The following is a 24,279-nucleotide window of genomic DNA, read 5'->3' as shown; positions in this document are numbered from 1 at the left end:
ATTTCTATCTTTATCCCATCAATCAAAGCTGCCTTACCCCCTTTCACTGTACCCACTGCCTCACACACCTCCCCTACACTCACAATTGGCTCTTCTCCAATCCTTGAAGATGTTATACCTCCCTGCCCGATGCACAAAATCACAGATTCCCTATCTTCATCAACATTTAACAGTTCCTCAAACTATTCCCTCCATCTTCCTGATACCTCTAACTTTCCATCTAGTAACTCTCCTCTTCTACACCTGGAAAATCCTAGAGGGACTAGTACCGAACTTGCACACGAAAATTACACACTACGAAAGCAAAAGACTTGGCAGACGATGCAACATCCCCCCAATGAAAAGCAGGGGTGTCACTAGCACGTTAAGAGACCATACAATAAGTGTCAGGGGCCCGAGACTGTTCAACTGCCTCCCAGCATACATAAGGGGGATTACCAACAGACCTCTGGCAGTCTTCAAGCTGGCACTGGACAAGCACCTAAAGTCGGTTCCTGACCAGCCGGGCTGTGGCTCGTACGTTGGTTTGCGTGCAGCCAGCAGCAACAGCCTGGTTGATCAGGCTCTGATCCACCAGGAGGCCTGGTCACAGACCGGGCCGCGGGGGCGTTGACCCCCGGAACTCTCTCCAGGTAAACTCCAGGTAAACTCCTATTATTAACCATCAAATTCATTCATTCCCTAGGCTTTCTTAACTTATTATTCTCACTCTAAAACATTTTATTCTCATTTGCTGTCCTTTTACATTCCTTCACCACTCTCTAATGTGTAAAAACCTCTCATATGCTAACTTTTTCTCTCTTACTAATCTCTTTACATCATCATTCCACCAATCGCTCTTCTTCCCTCCCGCACCCACTTTCCTGTAACCACAAACTTCTGTTGAACACTCTAACACTACATTCTTAAACCTACCCCATACATTTTCAGCCTCATTGCCTTTACTCCCACTAGCCCATTTTCTTCCAAAAGTTGTTTATATCTTACCCTAACTGCTTCTTCCTTTGGTTTATAACCCTTTACCTCCCTCTTACTTGCTGCTTCCATTCTACTTATATCTCATCTACCTTTTACTCTCATTGTAACTACAGTTAAAAAATGATCTGATGTATCTGTGGCCCCTCTAGCAAACTACTATCATTGCGCCCTGTATCATATTGTATACTTATCCATTTTCTATACAAAGTTCAATCAAAGGTTCCCCATTATCATTCGCACCTGGCACCACAAACTTACCACATCCTCTCTAACCGTTTCTCCCACCTTAGCATTTAGATCCCCTACTACAGTTACTCTCTCATATGGTTCAAAAGTTCCTAAATATTCGTTTAGCATCTCCCAAAATCTCTCCCTTTCCTCTACACTCCTCTTTTCTCCAGGTGCTTATACACTTATTATAACCCACTTGTTGCATCCAACTCTTATTTTAATCAATATAATCCTTGAATTTATACATTAATATTCCCTCTTCTTTCGTAACTGATCCTTCAACATTATTGCTAGCCCTTCCTTAACTCTCTCTCGAATACTCCTGACCTAATCCCATTTATTTCTACCTACTGAAACTCTCCTACCCTTTTCAGCTTTGTTTCGCTTAGAGCTAAGACAACCAACTTCTTTTCATTCATAACATTCACAGTCATCTCTTTCTTATCATCTCCCGAGTATGGTGATCGAGGCTAGGACCTTGGGTTGCTTTAAAAAGAGATTGAACAGATATATGAGTGGGAGGAGCTGCGTTTGATTGGTGTCATTGGGTACGGCAGGATATTCTTGTGAAGCTTTGGGTAGGGGTCGTTTTGATAAGGACTTGCTTTGTATGGGCCAGTAGGCCTTCTGCAGTGTTCCTCCATTCCTATGTTCTTATCATCTGCACTACATCCACGCACATTTCTAGTAATTGACGCAGGAGAAGGGGCTACTAGCCCATTGCTCTCGGTATTCTAATTGTCTTTTACGACACACAAGGCTTATGGAGGAAAGATTCTTTTCCACTTCCCACATGGAGATGAAAAGAAATTAAAAAAAAAAAACTATTAAGAAAAATAGTAGAAAATTCAGATCAGTGAGCATACATATACATGCACATGTATAAGTAGTGTGGCAAAGTTTATTATTATTATTATTATTATTATTATTATTATTATTATTATTATTATTATTATTATTATTATTATTATTGTTATTATTATTATTATTATTGTTGTTATTATTATTATTATTATTATTATTATTATTATTATTATTATTATTATTATTATTGTTATTATTATTATTATTATTATTATTGTTATTATTATTATTACTATTATTATTATTATTATTATTACTATTATTATATTATTATTATTATTATTATTATTATTATTATTATTATTGTTATTATTATTATTACTATTATTATTATTATTATTACTATTATTATATTATTATTATTATTATTATTATTATTATTATTATTATTGTTATTATTATTATTATTATTATTGTTATTATTATTATTATTATTATATTATTATTATTATTTTTATTATTATTGTTATTATTATTATTACTATTATTATTATTATTATTACTATTATTATATTATTATTATTATTATTATTATTATTATTATTATTATTATTATTATCATTATTATTATTATTATTATTATTATTATTATTATTATTATTATTATTATTATTATTATAAAATATGAGCTGTTTAAATGAAAGAGTCAGGTCAAGAAAAGTGAGAATATATTGTGGAGGAGAAGGCCGGTAAAATAATAAATTATTATAATAATGGTAAACAATACCAGGGAGAAGATGAATAAGACAGAAGTGCAACACTTGGGGTGTGTTGTTGCAACACTTGGGGTGTGTTGTTGCAACACTTGGGGTGTGTTGTTGCAACACTTGGGGTGTGTTGTTGCAACACTTGGGGTGTGTTGTTGCAACACTTGGGGTGTGTTGTTGCAACACTTGGGGTGTGTTGTTGCAACACTTGGGGTGTGTTGTTGCAACACTTGGGGTATGTTGTTGCAACACTTGGGGTATGTTGTTGCAACACTTGGGGTGTGTTGTTGCAACACTTGGGGTATGTTGTTGCAACACTTGGGGTATGTTGTTGCAACACTTGGGGTATGTTGTTGCAACACTTGGGGTGTGTTGTTGCAACACTTGGGGTATGTTGTTGCAACACTTGAGAAGTGTCGTTGCAACATTTGAGCTGTGTTGCAACACTTGAGCTGTGTTGTTGCAACACTTGGGGTGTGTTGTTACAACACTTGGGGTGTGTCGTTGCAACACTTGGGGTGTGTTGTTGCAACACTTGAGCTGTGTTGTTGCAACGCTTAGGGTGTGTTGTTGCAACACTTGGGGTGTGTTGTTGCAACACTTGGGGTGTGTTGTTGCAACACTTGGGGTATGTTGTTGCAACACTTGGGGTGTGTTGTTGCAACACTTGGGGTGTGTTGTTGCAACACATGGGGTGTGTTGTTGCAACACTTGGGGTATGTTGTTGCAACACTTGGGGTGTGTTGTTGCAACACATGGGGTGTGTTGTTGCAACACTTGGGGTATGTTGTTGCAACACTTGGGGTGTGTTGTTGCAACACTTGGGGTGTGTTGTTGCAACACTTGAGCAGTGTTGTTGCAACACTTGGACTGTGTTGTTGCAACATCTGAGCTGTGTTGCAACGCATACGGCGTGTTGTTGCAACACTTGAGCAGTGTTGTTGCAACACTTGTGGTGTGTGGGTGTGTTGTTGCAACACTTGAGCTGTGTTGTTGCAACGCTTGGGATGTGTTGTTGCAACACTTGGCGTGTGTTACTGCAACACTTGAGCTGTGCTGTTACAACACTTGAGCTGTGTTGTTGCAACACTTGAGCTGTGTTGCAACGCTCATGGCGTGTTGTTGCAGCACTTGGGGTGTGTCGTTGCAACACTTGGGGTGTGTTGTTGCAACAGCTGGTGTGTGTTGTTGCAACACTTGGGGTGTGTTGTTGCAACACTTGGGGTGTGTTGTTGCAACACTTGACCTGTGTTGTTGCAACACTTGAGCTGTGTTATTGCGACACGAGCTGTGTTGTCGCAACATTTGGGTTGTCTTGTTGCAACATTTGAGCTGTGTTGTTGCAACAGCTGGTGTGTGTTGTTGCAACACTTGGGGAGTGTTGTTGCAACACTTGGGGTGTGTTGTTGCAACACTTGAGCTGTGTTGTTGCAACACTTGAGCTGTGTTGTTGCAACACTTGAGCTGTGTTGTTGCAACACTTGAGCTGTGTTGTTGCAACACTTGAGCTGTGTTGTTGCAACACTTGAGCTGTGTTGTTGCAACATTTGAGCTGTGTTGCAACGCTTATGGCGTGTTGTTGCAACACTTGGGGTGTGTCGTTGCAACACTTGGGGTGTGTCGTTGCAACACTTGAGCTGTGTTGTTGCAACACTTGAGCTGTGTTGTTGCAACACTTGAGCTGTGTTGTTGCAACGCTTGAGCAGTGTTGTTGCAACACTTGAACTGTGTTGTTGCAACATTTGAGCTGTGTTGTTGCAACACTTGAGCTGTGTTGTTGCAACACTTGAGCTGTGTTGTTGCAACACTTGAGCTGTGTTGTTGCAACGCTTGAGCAGTGTTGTTGCAACACTTGAACTGTGTTGTTGCAACACTTGAGCTATGTTGTTGCAACGCTTGAGCAGTGTTGCTGCAACACTTGAACTGTGTTGTTGAAACACTTGAGCTGTGTTGTTACAACACTTGAGCTGTGTTGTTGCAATATTTGAGCTGTATTGCAACGCTAATGGCGTGTTGCTGCAACACTTGAGCAGTGTTGTTGCAACACTTGGGGTGTGTTGTTGCAACGCTTGAGCTGTGTTGTTGCAACGCTTGGGATGTGTTGTTGCAAAACTTCGGGTGTGTTGTTGCAACACTTGAGCTGTGTTGTTGCAACACATGAGCTGTGTTGTTGCAACGCTTGAGCTTTGGTGTTGCAACACTTGAGCTGTGTTGTTGCAACACTTGAGCTTTGGTGTTGCAACACTTGAGCTGTGTTGTTGCAACGCTTGGGGAGTGTTGTTGCAACGCTTGGGATGTGTTATTGTGACACTTGAACTGTGTTGTTGCAACACTTGAGCTGTGGGTTTGCAACATTTGAGCAGTGTTGCTGCAACACTTGGGTTGTCTTGTTGCAACGCTTCGCCTGTCTGACCACTTCAAAATTACTTCAAGGATGAGGGACTGATCGCCTCGCATTTACCACTTCACTGCTTCTGCTGCCTCCAGTATTAAAATCACTTCTGTATTCAACTGAAGACGCCTGCTGACCAGACAAAACGTATCAGGTACAAAGACACCCAACTGTTGCATATGTGTCTCCTTATGACTTGAAATGCGAAAAGAAAGTGCAAAGATGAAGAGATATATTAGGAAGAGAAGGGAGAGGAAGAAGATGAGTAAGAGGAAGATGAGGGAAATTACGAAAAGAGAGATAAGAAAAAAAATGATGATGGGGGAAAATGGAGCGAGGAGAAGAAGGGTGACGAAATACACACGCATGCTAGTTTTTTTTTTTTTTTGAGCTTAACAATATTTTATTACATGTAAACTAAATCTTGTGTACAGCACAAAGAAATGAAGTTTGTTTGAAGAAGGTTATTATTATTATAATCAAAAGGAAGCGCTGAACCTTGTTTGAAAAAAAAAACGTAGATAAGGAAATGAAGTGAAATTATTACCTGCAAAGCATTATATAGTGATTAACAAGGCAAGACTAGGGCAAGGTAAACACAGTATTGGTAGACTTGTTTACCCACGTATTCATTTTACAGTTGTAAATTTTTACAACTGTAAGATATTAATTTAGCAGTAAAATGATGAGACATTCAAGAACCACTCAAAGCAACAAGTGGATTCGACCAGAGTTGGCGAAAGTCTGGCCTCCCAGCCAGGCTGGGGGGAGCTGGCTCTCACCTGATTGGTGGACTGGATAGCAGTGGGGTCTCCTAGCTGCTATATTCTGAATTGTCAGCTCGCTGGTGCGGAGAGCATGTCGATGGTTGCTTGACGAGGATCAAATAAAGTGTAAGATGACTCACGAAATCGTAATGACACGATTGCAAACAAACCATACCCCGGCCGGGATTGAACCCGCGGTCAGAGAGTCTCAAAACTCCAGCCCGTCGCGTTAGCCACTAGACCAGCTAGCCACAATTGTGGCTAGCTGGTCTAGTGGCTAACGCGACGGGCTGGAGTTTTGAGACTCTGTGACCTCGGGTTCAATCCCGGCCGGGGTATGGATTGTTTTAAAGTGTAAGATACTCGAAGCACGCCACGGAAATGAAGAAAAGAAGGTAGATGAAGGAGACTAGGGGGATGAAGAAAAAGAATGAAACGAGAAGGGTGGAGAGAAAGTGGAGAAAGATGGAGATGGTGTGGTATATAAATGAAGATGAGATAAAAGAGAAAGATTAGGAGGTATGAGGAAAAGGATGTAGAGGAGTTATAAAATTCATCCTACAAACGAAAATCCCTCGTTCGAATCTTAAGTGAGGGAGAATTATGGTCAAGTCTCCTTAAGCCTGTTGCCCCTCTTCACCCGAGGAGATGGTACGTGGTACTGTTATGCAAGGATGGTATAGACAGACTTTAAGGTAAACTGTGATAGGATAACAGTTCCTATCTTGCTAAATGCAAATGTAGCAACTGAAAGTGTGAAAAAAAAGAAAGGGAAAACTGTCGAAGAGGTAGATGAGAAGGGTGAGGAAATATGAGGTAGATTAGAGAGGTGAGGCAAGACAAGTAGATCATGAGAGGTGAAAGATAATCCCGATAAAAAGGAGAAACAGAGGAGATAAGGAGAAGAGAAATCCGGCAGGATGAAGACAGAGGTAAGAATATTAGCACTGTGGTTGTTAGTCTCTCTGTCTCACTCGTGTTTCCATGTGGTAGATTCCAGCCAGACCTTGGTCCATTATACTCTTACATCTCAGCACCACTCACTCCGATGCTTCCCTCAGGTTACAAGCGGCCTCCCACACGTAGATAAGCTAAGAGTGCCTCGCACCCATGTTGAAATTAACTCAGGAGAGCGCACTCTAATTGGACATTAATCCTTTCTGCTATCAAAAATCATAATTTGTTTTGTATATGTGGAACTCCAGTCGACTTTTCACATATACTTTATTATTTCTTATTTATTCTGACAATAGTGGGTAAATAACTACTACTATGATTAGCATTAACAATTAATGAAACTATTTTTATTATTAAAACTACATGTTTGCTTTTGCGAAGAAGAAATTCACGTACACATACACGCCAGGAACAGTGAATTGACCCCTGCAACGACATTTAGGTGAGTATACACACGTGGTCCAGCGACTGGCTTCTCGAATTCAATCCCGCCAAATGCAAAGTCATGAAGACTGGGGAAGGACAAAGAAAACCGCAGACAGAGTATAGGCTAGGTGGCCCAAGACTGCAAACCTCACTCAAGGAGAAAGATCTTGGGATGAGCATAACACCGAGCATGTCTCCGGAAGCACACATCAACCAGATAACTGCTGCAGCATATGGGGTCCTGGCAAACCTGAGAATAGCGTTCCGTTACCTTAGTAAGGAATCGTTCAAGACACTGTACACTGTGTACGTCAGGCCCATACTGGAGTATGCAGCACCTGTTTGGAACCCACACCTAGTCAAAAACGTCAAGAAATTAGAGAAAGTGCAAAGGTTTGCAACAAGGTTAGTTTCGGAGCTCAGGGAAATGTCCTACGAAGAAAGGTTGAGGAAAATCGGCCTGACGACGCTGGAGGACAGGAGGGTCAGGGGAGACATGATAACGACATACAAAGTACTGCGTGGAGTAGATAAGGTGGACAGAGATAGGATGTTCCAGAGATGGGACTCAGAAACAAGGGGTCACAACTGAAAGCTGAAGACTCAGACGAGTCAAAGGGATCTTAGGAAGTACTTCTTCAGTCATAGAGTTGTTAGGTAAGACACATATGCAACAGTTCCGTAGTCTAAAACATATTGTTTTAGACTACGGAACAATGCTCTTCTCCAGACTGAGGGACTGACCACCTCAAAACTTTAAGGGTGATGGACTGATTACATCGTCTTCAAGTCTCTTCTGCTTCTATCAACTTTTCTGTACTCGACTGAAAAAGCCTACTGTGTAGGCGAAACGTTTCGAAATAAAGATACCTAACTGTTGCATATGTGTCTTACCTAACAACCTGTCGGTATTTTATACCATTTTAATGTTCAGTCATAGAGTTGTCAGGAAGTGGAATAGTCTAGCAAGTGATTTAGTGGAGGCAAGAACCATACATAGCCTTAAAACGAGGTATGACAAAGCTCAGGGAGCAGAGAGAGAGAGGACCTAGCAACGATCAGTGAAGAGGCAGGGCCAGAAGTTGAGTCTTGACCCCTGCAACCACAATTAGGTTAGCGCACACACACACACACACACACACACACACACACAAAGGGAAATCGGCCTGACCACGCTGGAGGACAGGAGGGTCAGGGGAGACATGATAACGACATATAAAATACTGCGTGGAATAGACAAGGTGGACAAAGACAGGATGTTCCAGGGAGGGGACACAGAAACAAGAGGCCACAATTGGAAGTTGAAAACACAAATGAGTCAGAGAGATAGTAGGAAGTATTTCTTCAGTCATAGAGTTGTAAGGCAGTGGAATAGCCTAGAAAATGACGTAGTGGAGGCAGGAACCATACACAGTTTTAAGACGAGGTTTGATAAAGCTCATGGAGCGGGGAGAGAGAGGGCCTAGTAGCAACCGGTGAAGAGGCGGGGCCAGGAGCTAGGACTCGACCCCTGCAACCACAAATAGGTGAGTAAATAGGTGAGTACACACACACACACACACACACACACACACACACACACTTTTGTGATAAGCAACAGTAAAAAAAAATTAAACAAACTCTAATTTACTTTATGGGATTTGTTTAGTTAGTTTAATATGTTTATTATGCATCCCATACCCATTCTGTGGGCGGTAGTCAAAAGATTACAGAGGTACATAATTGGTCCTGGGACTGGACTCCAAAGTTTTGGTAGCTGAGCAAGTTACAGAGGTAATGAACTCACAATTTACAAAGGTAATGAACTCACAATTTACAAAGGTAATGAGCTCCAGGTAGCTCTGGTCACAATCATGACAAGTTACAAAGGTATTTACAGATTACAGAGGTACGTAATGGGTCCAGGGACTGGGCCCCCAAAGTTTTGATAGCTGAACTAGGTACAAAGGTAATGAACTCACAAGTTACAAAGGTAATGAATCCTGTAAGAATACATTGTAGCCATGTATAAACTTACGTTTATACATGGCTACAATCATGAACAAATTATAGAGCAATGAGCAATTCACACTTCCACACCCGGTCACAACTGTAATGAGTTATTGGTGCAAATATTGATTGTTGAGTCACACACACAGTCCCAGAGCTAAGGGGATTGTCCTACGAAGAAAGGCTGAGGGAAATCGGCCTGACGACACTGGAGGACAGGAGGGTCAGGGGAGACATGATAACGACATATAAAATACTGCGCGGATTTTCCAGAGAAGGGACACAGACGCAAGAGGTCACAATTGGAAGTTGAAAACTCAGATGAATCAAAGGGATGTTAGGAAGTATTTCATCAGTCATAGAGTAGTCAGGCCGTGGAATAGCCTAGAAAGTGACCTAGTGGAGGCGGGAACCATACATAGTTTTAAGGCGAGGTATGATAAAGCTCATGGAGCAGGGAGAGAGAGGACCTAGTAGCAATCAGCGAAGAGGCGGGGCCAGGAGCTATGAATCGACCCCTGCAACCACAAATAGGTGAGTACACACACACACACACACACACACACACACACACAAAAGGTGTACGAAGGACTCATATGAACACAAATTTCCACGCATGCAAGTGACACACAAACACACACACACACACAAGCACACACACATAAGCACACACACACACACACACACACGCTTATACAACAGGCCTAGTGTCTAATCGACATGTGCCTAGGACAAAATGGTAACTAACACACACACACACACACACACACACACACCGCAGACAGAGTATAGGCTAGGTGGACAAAGACTACAGACCTCACTCAGGGAGAAAGACCTCGGGGTGACCATAACACCGAGCACATCACCGGAGGCACACATCAACCAAATAACCGCTGCAGCATACGGGCGCCTGGCAAACCTGAGAATAGCGTTCCGATACCTTAATAAGGAATCGTTCAAGACACTCTACACTGTGTATGTTAGGCCCATACTGGAGTATGCAGCACCAGTCTGGAACCCACACCTGGTCAAGCACGTCAAGAAGTTAGAGAAAGTACAAAGGTTTGCAACAAGGCTAGTTCCAGAGCTCAAGGGAATGTCGTACGAGGAAAGGTTAAGGGAAATCGGACTGACGACACTGGAGGACAGAAGGGTCAGGGGAGACATGATAACGACATACAAGATACTGCGGGGAATAGACAAGGTGGACAGAGATAGGATGTTCCAGAGAGGGGACACAGGGACAAGGGGTCACAACTGGAAGCTGAAGACTCAGACGAGTCACAGGGACGTTAGGAAGTATTTCTTCAGTCATAGAGTTGTCAGCAAGTGGAATAGCCTAGCAAGTGAAGTAGTGGAGGCAGGAACCATACATAGTTTTAAGAAGAGGTATGACAAAGCTCAGGAAGCAGAGAGAGAGAGGATCCAGTAGCGATCAGTGAAGAGGCGGGGCCAGGAGCTGAGTCTCGACCCCTGCAACCACAATTAGGTGAGTACAATTAGGTGAGTACACTTACCACAATCTTCAACACGTCCCTGGAAACTGGGCAACTACCTGAGGTATGGAAGACGGCAAATGTAGTTCCCATTTTTAAAAAAGGAGACAGAAAAGAGGCACTAAACTATAGACCTGTGTCATTGACGTGTATAGTATGCAAAATTATGGAGAAGATTATCAGGAGGAGAGTGGTGGAGCACCTGGAACGGAACAAGAGCATAAATGCCAACCAGAACGGATTCACGGAAGGCAAATCCTGTCTCACAAACCTTCTGGAGTTTTATGATAAAATAACAGAAGTAAGACACGAGAGAGAGGGGTGGGTTGATTGCATCTTCTTGGACTGCAAGAAGGCCTTTGACACAGTTCCTCACAAGAGATTAGTGCAGAAGCTAGAGCATCAGGCGCATATAACAGGAAGGGCACTGCAATGGATCAGAGAATACCTGACAGGGAGGCAACAACGAGTCATGGTACGTAATGATGTATCACAGTGGGCACCTGTGACGAGCGGGGTCCCACAGGGGTCGGTCCTAGGACCAGTGCTATTTTTGGTATATGTGAACGACATGATGGAAGGGTTAGACTCAGAAGTGTCCCTGTTTGCAGATGATGTGAAGTTATTGAGGAGAATTAAATCTGATGAGGACCAGGCAGGACTTCAAAGAGACCTGGACGGACTGGACACCTGGTCCAGCAAATGGCTTCTCGAATTTAATCCTGCCAAATGCAAAGTCATGAAGATAGGGGAAGGGCACAGAAGACCACAGACAGAGTATAGGCTAGGTGGCCAAAGACTGCAAACCTCACTCAAGGAGAAAGATCTTGGGGTGAGTATAACACCGAGCATGTCTCCGGAAGCACACATCAATCAGATAACTGCTGCAGCATATGGGCGCCTGGCAAACCTGAGAACAGCATTCCGATACCTTAGTAAGGAATCGTTCAAGACACTGTACACCGTGTATGTCAGGCCCATACTGGAGTATGCAGCACCTGTTTGGAACCCGCACTTGATAAAGCACGTCAAGAAACTAGAGAAAGTACAAAGGTTTGCGACAAGGTTAGTTCCAGAGCTAAGGGGAATGTCCTATGAAGAAAGATTAAGGGAAATCGGCCTGGCGACACTGGAGGACAGGAGGGTCAGGGGAGACATGATAACGACATATAAAATACTGCGTGGAATAGACAAGGTGGACAAAGACAGGATGTTCCAGGGAGGGGACACAGAAACAAGAGGCCACAATTGGAAGTTGAAGACACAAATGAGTCGGAGAGATATTAGGAGGTATTTCTTCAGTCATAGAGTTGTAAGGCAGTGGAATAGCCTAGAAAATGACGTAGTGGAGGCAGGAACCATACACAGTTTTAAGACGAGGTTTGATAAAGGTCATGGAGCGGGGAGAGAGAGGGCCCAGTAGCAACCGGTGAAGAGGCGGGGCCAGGAGCTAAGACTCGATCCCTGCAACCACAAATAGGTGAGTACAAATAGGTGAGTACACACACACACACACACACACGCACGCACGCACGCACGCACGCACGCACGCACGCACGCACGCACACACACACACACACACACACGCACACACACACACACACATACATGCACACACACACACACACACACACACACACACACACACACACACACACACACACACACACACACACACACACACACACACACACACACACATACACACACACACACACACACACACACACACACACACACACACACACACACACACGCACACACACACACACGCACACACACACACACACACACACACACACACACACACACACACACACCCACACACACACACCCCTGATCAACCAAATCAAGAAATCTGAGGAAGCGCAAAGGTTTGCAACAAGACTAGTCCCGGAGCTATGGGGTATATCCTATGAGGAGAGGTTAAGGGAACTCAACCTGATGACACTGGAGGACAGAAGGAATAGAGGGGATATGATAACAACATACAGAATACTGGGAAGAATTGACAAGGCGACCAGAAACAGAATGTTTGAGAGATGGGACAGGGGAATACGAGAGCACAAATGGAAGTTGAAAGCTCGATGAGTTATAGGGATGTTAAGAAGTATTTGTTCTTTTTGTCCTTAAAATTGTAAGGAACTGGAACAATCTGGAGAGTGAAGTGGCAGAAGCAGGACCCATGCATAGCCAGGAGAGTGGATCTAGTAGCAACTAGTGAAAAGGGCCAGGAGCTGTGACTCGATTCCTGCAAACACACATAGGTGAGTATTCTCACTGTATCTCTCTCCCTCTTTAACACGAAAGAGCACCTAGCCAGTAAGTGCGGGGAGGCAGAGAGCTTCAGTCCAAGAACAAAACGTGAAAATGGCATAAAACAAAGAGCCCGTGGTTCAATCAGAGATACAGAGAGCATAAAAGGAAGAGTACAAGAGAGTGGAAAAAACACAGAAAGTGAAGGACAGCTTAGAAAAAAAGAAGTGCACATCAGAGCCAAACAGAAGTAAGCAAGAGAGGCTTTGCCACAATTTGAGAACAACATAGGAGCAAAAACTAAATCTGAACTAAGATTGATTCTTAGTAACTTCAGAAAAAAAGTCAGCAGCAAAAGCCTAGGAAATACAATAGAAGGAAGAAAGAAAGCTCATGAGAAACAACAAGAAATACTGCAAGGTAAAAAAAAATTGATATAAGAAAATGAATTAGACATATGCTATGATATGTTATGTTTTAAAAAGGTGTTCTCATCGGAAATATGAGGAACATCGGAGAGCCAAGAAGAAAGGGTACACCAGCAGGCACTGGATACCAGACACACAAGGGATGAGGTGAAATTTTTTTCGAGCGAGTTGAACATATCAAATGAAAGGGGACATTACAAGGTGTTACTTTGGATTCTGCAAGAGGTAGCATTAAACGTTGAACTACAGACCACTATAATTGTGTATAACGTGTAAATTAATTGAGAAGACAATCAGGAGAGTGTTAGAACACTAAGAGAGAATATTTTTTTATAAACAATGTGAAAAATTATTATTTTTATTATTATTAGCAAATCACCTGCAGGAGGTTTACAGGACATAAATAATTATTTTCTCTCGGTTTTTACACAGGAAGACACTAACAATATTCCAGTAATTAATATTTATAGTGGACCTGAAGAAGATAAATTATGTAACATCACAGTCACTAGGGAAATGGTTATGAAACAAACAGACAGACTGAAGCAAAATAAGTCGCCGGGTCCTGATGAGCTTTTTTCAAGGGTTTTTAAGGAATGCAGAATAGAACTCTGTGAACCATTAACTAATATTTTTAATTTATCTCTTCAAACAAGTGTAGTGTCGGATATGTGGAAGATGGCTAATGTAATTCCTATTTTTAAAGCAGGGGACAAGTCATTACCGTCAAATTACCGCCCAATAAGCCTGACCTCGATTGTAGGCAAATTGCTAGAGTCGATTATAGCTGAGATTATAAGAAGCCATCTCGATAAGCATAGCTTGATTAATGATACTCAGCATGGATTCACGAGAGGTCGTTCTTGTCTAACTAATTTATTAACTTTCTTCAGTAAAGCTTTTGAGGCTGTTGATCACGATAAAGAATTTGATATTATTTACTTAGATTTTAGTAAGGCTTTTGATAGAGTTCCGCACCAAAGACTGTTAAAGAAAGTGGCAGCTCATGGCATTCAGGGAAAAGTGCTCTCATGGATCGAGTCATGGCTCACAGACAGGAAGCAGAGAGTGTCCATAAATGGGGTTAAATCCGAGTGGGGATCTGTAACAAGTGGCATACCACAGGGATCAGTCTTGGGCCCATTGTTGTTTATAATATATATCAATGACCTTGATGAGGGTATTACTAGTGATATGAGCAAATTCGCAGATGACACAAAGATAGGTAGGATAACTGATTCAAACGTAGATGTTAGGGAACTTCAGGAGGATTTAGACAATCTCTATTCTTGGTCAGAAAAGTGGCAGATGCAGTTCAATGTAGATAAATGCAAGGTTCTGAAGCTCGGGAGTGTCCATAACCCTAGCACTTGTAAGTTAAATAATGTAGAACTTAGCCATACAGATTGCGAAAAGGACTTGAGGGTTATGGTGAGCAGCAACCTTAAACCAAGGCAGCAGTGCCTAAGCGTACGTAATAAGGCAAATAGATTATTGGGGTTTATATCAAGAAGTGTAAGCAACAGAAGCCCAGAGGTTATACTGCAGCTTTATACATCATTAGTAAGGCCTCACCTAGATTATGCACCTCAGTTCTGGTCTTCATATTACAGAATGGAAATAAATTCGTTAGGAAACATTCAGCGTAGAATGACTAAATTAATACATAGCATTAGAAATCTTCCTTATGAAGAAAGATTGAAGACTCTTAAATTACATTCACTTGTTAGACGAAGAATGAGGGGAGACCTGATCGAAGTGTATAAGTGGAAGATGGGTATTAATAAAGGGGATATGAATAAGGTCTTGAGGATATCTCTCCAAGAGAGAACCCGCAGTAATGGATTTAAATTAGACAAGTTTAGATTTAGAAAGGACATAGGAGAGTATTGGTTTGGAAATAGGGTTTACCTGGAGTTTACCTGGAGAGAGTTCCGGGGGTCAACGCCCCCGCGGCCCAGTCTGTGACCAGGCCTCCTGGTGGATCAGAGCCTGATCAACCAGGCTGTTGCTGCTGGCTGCACGCAAACCAACGTACGAGCCACAGCCCGGCTGATCAGGAACTGACTTTAGGTGCTTGTCCAGTGCCAGCTTGAAGACTGCCAGGGGTCTGTTGGTAATCCCCCTTATGTGTGCTGGGAGGCAGTTGAACAGTCTCGGGCCCCTGACACTTATTGTATGGTCTCTTAACGTGCTAGTGACACCCCTGCTTTTCATTGGGGGGATGGTGCATCGTCTGCCAAGTCTTTTGCTTTCGTAGTGAGTGATTTTCGTGTGCAAGTTCGGTACTAGTCCCTCTAGGATTTTCCAGGTGTATATAATCATGTATCTCTCCCTCCTGCGTTCCAAGGAATACAGGTTTAGGAACCTCAAGCGCTCCCAGTAATTGAGGTGTTTTATCTCCATTATGCGCGCCGTGAAAGTTCTCTGTACATTTTCTAGGTCGGCAATTTCACCTGCCTTGAAAGGTGCTGTTAGTGTGCAGCAATATTCCAGCCTAGATAGAACAAGTGACCTGAAGAGTGTCATCATGGGCTTGGCCTCCCTAGTTTTGAAGGTTCTCATTATCCATCCTGTCATTTTTCTAGCAGATGCGATTGATACAATGTTATGGTCCTTGAAGGTGAGATCCTCCGACATGATCACTCCCAGGTCTTTGACGTTGGTGTTTCGCTCTATTTTGTGGCCAGAATTTGTTTTGTACTCTGATGAAGATTTAATTTCCTCATGTTTACCATATCTGAGTAATTGAAATTTCTCATCGTTGAACTTCATATTGTTTTCTGCAGCCCACTGAAAGATTTGGTTGATGTCCGCCTGGAGCCTTGCAGTGTCTGCAATGGAAGACACTGTCATGCAGATTCGGGTGTCATCTGCAAAGGAAGACACGGTGCTGTGGCTGACATCCTTGTCTATGTCGGATATGAGGATGAGGAACAAGATGGGAGCGAGTACTGTGCCTTGTGGAACAGAGCTTTTCACCGTAGCTGCCTCGGACTTTACTCTGTTGACGACTACTCTCTGTGTTCTGTTAGTAAGGAAATTATAGATCCATCGACCGACTTTTCCTGTTATTCCTTTAGCACGCATTTTGTGAGCTATTACGCCATGGTCACACTTGTCGAAGGCTTTTGCAAAGTCTGTATATATTACATCTGCATTCTTTTTGTCTTCTAGTGCATTTAGGACCTTGTCGTAGTGATCCAATAGTTGAGACAGACAGGAGCGACCTGTTCTAAACCCATGTTGCCCTGGGTTGTGTAACTGATGGGTTTCTAGATGGGTGGTGATCTTGCTTCTTAGGACCCATTCAAAGATTTTTATGATATGGGATGTTAGTGCTATTGGTCTGTAGTTATTTGCTGTTGCTTTACTGCCCCCTTTGTGGAGTTGGGCTATGTCTGTTGTTTTTAGTAACTGTGGGACGACCCCCGTGTCCATGCTCCCTCTCCATAGGATGGAAAAGGCTCGTGATAGGGGCTTCTTGCAGTTCTTGATGAACACAGAGTTCCATGAGTCTGGCCCTGGGGCAGAGTGCATGGGCATGTCATTTATCGCCTGTTCGAAGTCATTTGGCGTCAGGATAACATCGGATAGGCTTGTGTTAATCAAATTTTGTGGCTCTCTCATAAAAAATTCATTTTGATCTTCGACTCTCAGTCTGGTTAGCGGCTTGCTAAAAACTGAGTCATACTGGGACTTGAGTAGCTCACTCATTTCCTTGCTGTCATCTGTGTAGGACCCATCTTGTTTAAGTAAGGGCCCAATACTGGACGTTGTTCTCGATTTTGATTTGGCATAGGAGAAGAAATACTTTGGGTTTCTTTCGATTTCATTTATGGCTTTTAGTTCTTCCCGCGATTCCTGACTCCTAAAGGATTCTTTTAGCTTAAGTTCGATGCTTGCTATTTCTCTGACCAGTGTCTCCCTACACATTTCAGATATATTGACCTCTTTTAGCCGCTCTGTTATTCTTTTCCGTCGCCTGTAAAGGGAGCGCCTGTCTCTTGATGAGTGGAACAGTCTACCTAGTTGGGTTATTGAGGCTAGGACTTTGGGTAGTTTCAAATTTGGTTGGATAAATATATGAGTGGGAGGGGTTGGATTTGAGTGGATAGAGTTATCAGAGCTTATTTCTTGGGTAGTATTGAAAATTAGGTTGGACAAATGTTTTGTTAGTGGGATGGATTGTAAAGGACCTGCCTAGTATGGGCCAACAGGCCTGCTGCAGTGATCCTCCTTTCTTATGTTCTTATATCATTACCTGAATTATTACCTGCAAGTAATCTGAATGAGGTAAGTGGGATATAAGTCACAATAGGTCACTGAATTGCAGCTCCTTCGAATGCCCACTTCCTCTCCACCTTCACAAAAAGCTAGACCTGACATTAAATTAATGATTATAAAATTAAAACCAGCTACTCTGGTACATTGAAGTTTAGTGAACTGTATAGTATTTTGGTTTACTTACTGGGAACAACAAATATAATTGGTATTAATACTTACCATTTAATTACTGAAAGACGCTTAATGCTGATGAAACACTCCATAACTATACCCTAACAGCTAGGATTTACGATGGCCAACGCAAAATCTACTGTAGTTATGGGTAAGCGTCACTTAGCTAAGGTGTGTTGTGTTGTTGGGAAGGATTCATTGAAGTCCTCTATTTTCCGTCCTCCACACTCAATTCTTGCGGTCCCGCAAATTTCTTCTCCCAATTCTTCAGCAGGAACGTGTCAGCAATTTCTAATTTATAAATTGTAGCCAATATACACCGATTAGGCCTCGGAAAACGCCCAATTATGTTGCACTACCAAAGGACTAGCGTTCACATTAAATTCAACATGGCGTCTCTCCTGGCGTCAGTCTCTGGCTCTTCCACACCCTCCCCCCTACACCTCAATTTCTCGAAGGGTCCAAATAGCATCACATTTTAATTTGGAATTATTATATTATTTATATATATGTCCTACATTTAGGAAATTATGTAAAAAAAATCCACAAACAACCAGAAAATCTCGTCTTACAGTTCTGTTGGAATTCCGTGACAAAGTAATGACGTGAGAGAGGGAGGGATGGGTGGGGAGATTGGATATTCTTGAGATACAAGAAGGGGTTCGATACTCTACCTCACTAGCACGTTAAGAGACAACACAATAAGTGTCAGGGGCCCGAGACTGTTCAACTGCCTCCCAGCATACATAAGGGGGATTACCAATAGACCACTGGCTGTCTTCAAGCAGGCACTGGACAAGCACCTAAAGTCGGTACATGACCAGCCGGGCTGTGGCTCGTACGATTTACAGGCGACGAAAAATAATAACAGAGCGGCTAAAAGAGGCCAATATATCTGAAATGCGTAGGAAGTCACTGGTCAGAGAAAAAGCAAACATCGAACTTACGCTAAAGGAATCTTATAGGAGTCAGGAATCGCGAGAACTAAAAGCCATAAAAGAAATCGAAAGAAACCCAAAGTATTTCTTTTCCTATGCCAAATCAAAGTCGAGAACAACGTCCAGTAATGGGCCCCTACTTAAACAAGATGGGTCCTACACAGATGACAGCAAGGAAATGAGTGAGCTACTCAAGTCCCAATATGACTCAGTTTTTAGCAAGCCGCTAACCAGACTGAGAGTCGAAGATCAAAATGAATTTTTTATGAGAGAGCCACAGAATTTGGTTAACACAAGCCTATCTGATGTTATCCTGACGCCAAATGACTTCGAACAGGCGATAAATGACATGCCCATGCACTCTGCCTCAGGGCCAGACTCATGGAACTCCGTGTTCATCAAGAACTGCAAGAAGCCCCTATCATGAGCTTTTAACATCCTATGGAGAGGGAGCATGGACACGGGGGTCGTCCCACAGTTACTAAAAACAACAGACATAGCCCCACTCCATAAAGGGGGCAGTAAAGCAATAGCAAAGAACTACAGACCAATACCACTAACATCCCATATCATAAAAATCTTTGAAAGGGTCCTAAGAAGCAAGATCGCCACCCATCTAGTAACCAGTCAGTTACACAACCCAGGGAAACATGGGTTTAGAGCAGTTCGCTCCTGTCTGTCTCAACTATTGGATCACTACGACAAGATCCTAGATGCTCTAGAAGACAAAAAGAATACAGATGTAATATATACAGACTTTGCAAAAGCCTTCGACAAGTGTAACCATGACGTAATAGCGCACAAAATGCGTGCTAAAGGAATAACAGGAAAAGTTGGTAGATGGATCTATAATTTCCTCACAAACAGAACACAAAGAGTAGTAGTCAACAGAGTAATGTCCGAGGCGGCTACGGTGAAAAGCTCTGTTCCACAAGGCACAGTACTCGCTCCCATCTTGTTTCTCATCCTCATATCTGACATAGACAAGGATGTCAGCCACAGCACCGTGTCTTCCTTTGCAGATGACACCCGAATCTGCATGACAGTGTCTTCCAATGCAGACACTGCAAGGCTCCAGGCGGATATCAACCAAATCTTTCAATGGGCTGCAGAAAACAATATGAAGTTTAACGATGAGAAATTTCAATAACTCCGATATGGTAAACACGAGGAAATCAAAACTTCATCAGAGTACAAAACAAATTCCGGCCACAAAATAGAGCGAAAAACCAACGTCAAAGACCTGGGAGTGATCATGTCGGAGGATCTCACCATCAAGGACCATAACATTGTATCAATCGCATCTGCTAGAAAAATGACAGGACGAATAATGAGAACCTTCAAAACTAGGGATCACAAGCCCATGATGACACTCTTCAGGTCGCTTGTTCTATCTAGGCTTGAATATTGCTGCACACTAACAGCACCTTTCAAGGCAGGTGAAATTGCTGACCTAGAAAATGTACAGAGAACCTTCACAGCACGCATATTGGAGATAAAACACCTCAATTACTGGGAGCGCTTAAAGTTCCTAAACCTGTACTCCTTGGAATGCAGGCGGGAGAGATACATGATTATATGCACCTGGAAAATCCTAGAGGGACTAGTACCGAACTTGCACATGAAAATCACTCGCAACGAAAGCAAAAGACTTGGCAGATGATGCAACATCCCCCCAATGAAAAGCAGGGGTGTTACTAGCACGTTAAGAGACAATACAATAAGTGTCAGGGGCCCGAGACTGTTCAACTGCCTCCCAGCATACATAAGGGGGATTACCAATAGACCCCTGGCAGTCTTCAAGTTGGCACTGGACAAGCACCTAAAGTCGGTACCTGACCAGCCGGGCTGTGGCTCATACGTTGGATTGTGTGCAGCCAGCAATAACAGCCTGGTTGATCAGGCTCTGATTCACCAGGAGGCCTGGTCACAGACCGGGCCGCGGGGGCGTTGACCCCCGGAACTCTCTCCAGGTAAACTCCAGGTAAACAGAAAAACCAGGGGAGACATGATAACATACAAAAATGCTCAGAGGGAGTAATAGGTTAGGCAGACATGGACTGTTTCAGAGGCGGGAAGCATTTACACTAGGACACAGCTGGAAGCTGAAGGTGAGTCATAATGTTGTTATTAAGTTTTTCTTCACTCTCAGAATGGTTAAGAATGGAAATGACTGGACGAAGTAGTTGATGTAATCGCCATACATTGTCATGTAGGAGGGTATTGGAACGCTGTGCCTTTTGGGGAATACAGGAGTAAATGGAGGGGAGTCAGTAGGCAGAGGATAAGCAGGCGAGGTGGTAGGAGAGATGATTAGCGGAGGTAGGTAATGTGAGGTCACTGGTGACAACACCTTCACCTCTCATCACTCTACCCACCACCTTTCTCACCTTCTCACTACTTGAAATAAAAATAAATGAAGAAATGAGTAAATAACGGGGACAGTGAATATTACTATTCTACTCAAACACAGTTTATTATTAAGTCCTTGTACAATAATATATTTGGGAACAGGAGTACATCATTGGGGTTTAGATCAATGGGGTGGTACATATAAGTAGTGAGACAGGGAATACAATCAACTTGACTAAAATGAATATAACTTACAATATAGTTCAGAGGACAGTTCACCACAGGAACTAAGCCACAGGTCCCAAGACCTACACAGCAGGAGTACTGCTCCAGGCCAGTACTCTGCCCAATGTCTCCAACAGTCTCCTCCCGAGACTTCAGCAGCTTTCTCCCGAGCCCTGCAGCCCAGCAGCAGCTCTGCTCAAAGTCTCCTGCTCAGAGCTCTGCACACAGCAACAGCTCTACTCAAAGTCTCTCGATCATGCTCTTTCCTTGGGCTTATATGGTGGTCCAAGCACCCTCCACAATGAGGTGTGCACCACGTGTACGACCTGACGCCGAGATCTGACGCCAGTGACGAACAAAGGAGCTGAGACTTAAGCCAAAAAGGCGTGGCTGCTTAGCCACTTGCCAAGGCAAGGTGACCATATAATTAGGTCTCCCTAGAGACCTCACAAGCCCAGCTGAACTACATCACAACATAGTTTTCAGAGTAGGTATGACAAAACTCAAGAAGGTTGGAGGGAGTGAATGTGGAAGGTGGCAAATTAAGAAGTGAGTTGATATTGCCGAATACACACACACACACACACACACACACACACACACACACACACACACACACACACACACACACACACACACACACACACACACACACACACATGCATTTGCTGGATGATTCACACACACATTTTCGACAGACAACATGTACAGGTGTCAAAGGACACACAAGTGTCAGGGAAGCTGACAGTTATACAATACCTATATATGTGTCTAATTTTCATCTTGTCGGTATTTTGTACCATTTGTGAACAACTTGTCAGACACTGCAACATCATGGAATCTTGGTTCAGAGGACAACTCCACAACCTTCTTCAGTACTAATCAGTCCATTGGGTATGACCTACTTCCATTGGGAAATCCCGCCTACCAATGACAATGCCTTTGATCCGGCCCCCTTTTCACCTGACGTCAGTATATAAGAGCCAGCCTTCTTGCCTGTGCTCTAGAACATTCACGACTACGGTGCTCTTCACACCAACTCCAAGGCTGAGAGATTGATTACCTTATCTTCTATATATAGCTCTACTGTCTTCAAATTAAGTCCTAGAATTTGTATTGATAAAGCCACTCGATGGTGTAACGTCTACATTAAAGATTCCCAGATGTTGCATATGTGTTTAATTTTCAAGCTGACAGTTTATGGGAACTGAGGAAGGTCTCAGCCGACGGCGCAGTCTTCAACAGCGTTGCCAGGACGGAAGAGTCTGCGATGCATCTCTGGGAAGGTCAAGTAGATAAGGTCAACACGCTTCAGCTGACCTCCCCTGATCCGTGCGTGTAGCAGTACCAACGTAACCACCACGTGGGGCATTGTCAACACTGGCATCGAGCTCTGAGAAGTTCGAAGAGGAAATGAGAAGATGAGGGGGAAATTCCTTCTGGTTTTTAACATCTCATTCTTAATTCCATCTGTCCCAGCTGCTTATCGTTATATCACCCTGATTATCGCTATCAGCATTTAACATTACAAAATATGCTTTCCTTTACCTCCCCACTTTCATTTTTACAGACAGTTTCATTTACTCCCCAGGCTTTCTCAGCCTAGTAATCTCTCTCCAAAACTTTTTATTCTCATTAACTCTCTTTTTATACTCCATCACTTGCTTTATCTCTTTTCTTTCCCCATTTACACAGCTTTGTATGTGTATCATTTTTACATCAGAGACCCTCTCATATGCTAACTTTTTCGCCTTTATAACCCTTTTTATATCAACATTGCACCAATCACTCATCTTTCCGAACCATCTTTCTTTATATACCCACAAACTTGCGATGTGCACTTCAGTACTTCATACCTCTTTTTTTTTTTTTGGGCCCTATAAACCCCAACAACAACAAGCAATAAATACAGCTACATAAGGGATTTCTGCGCCAGCCTTGTGGACGTCTCTCTCTCTCTCTCCCCTAAGTATTGCTGTATAGCCCTTGTGGCTTAGCGCTTCTTTTTGATTATAATAATAATTCATACCTCTTTTACCGCCTCGTTTTAACATTAGGCAGCGCTGATTTCTTGTACTTGTTAATAACTACTTAACTCACCATACCCCCGGCCGGGGTATGGTTTAATAACTACTTAAATTGAATGTGGGATCGTCAGTCAACACAATACTTAAAGTCTTGACTAAATCCGGCACTGATGCACAGTAAATAGAGTACATACATAGAAAGTTGTAGAATTAGGGATGATATGATTGAGGTGTAAATGGAAAACAGGAATTATTAAAGGGGATGTAAATAGCGTGGTAAAAATATCTAGCATAGACAGGACTCGCAGCAATGGTTTTAAGTTGGAAAAATTCCGTTTCAGGAAGGATATAGGAAAGCACTGGTTTGGTAATCGAGTTGTGGATGAGTAGAACAAAGTCCCGAGTACCGTCATAGAAGCTACGACGTGCAGTTTTAAAAATAGGTTGGATAAATACGTGAGTGGGTGTGGTTGGGTGTGAGTTGGATCTGACTAGCTTGTGCTACTGTCAGATGCCTTGCTCCTCCCTTAAGTGAATGTGACTGATCTGACTAAGTTAAGGCATTGGCTTAAGCCGGTGGGAGAATTGGAGCTGCCTCGCATGGACCAGTAGGCCTGCTGCAGTGTTCCTTTTTCCAGTAGTGTCTAGCGCTACCGGAAGTCACTTTTACTTCGGTGTTACCATTGAACATCGCTCTCTTTGTACTCACATGGCAACCACTAAATTATGGTGGAACATATCAGTCTCTCATTTACAAACATGCATTCACCGTTCTTATAAAACAAAAA

Source organism: Cherax quadricarinatus, chromosome 2 (assembly GCF_038502225.1).
Source record: "Cherax quadricarinatus isolate ZL_2023a chromosome 2, ASM3850222v1, whole genome shotgun sequence".
Taxonomy (NCBI): Eukaryota; Metazoa; Arthropoda; class Malacostraca; order Decapoda; family Parastacidae; genus Cherax; species Cherax quadricarinatus.
Note: the sequence above shows the minus strand (reverse complement) of the source record.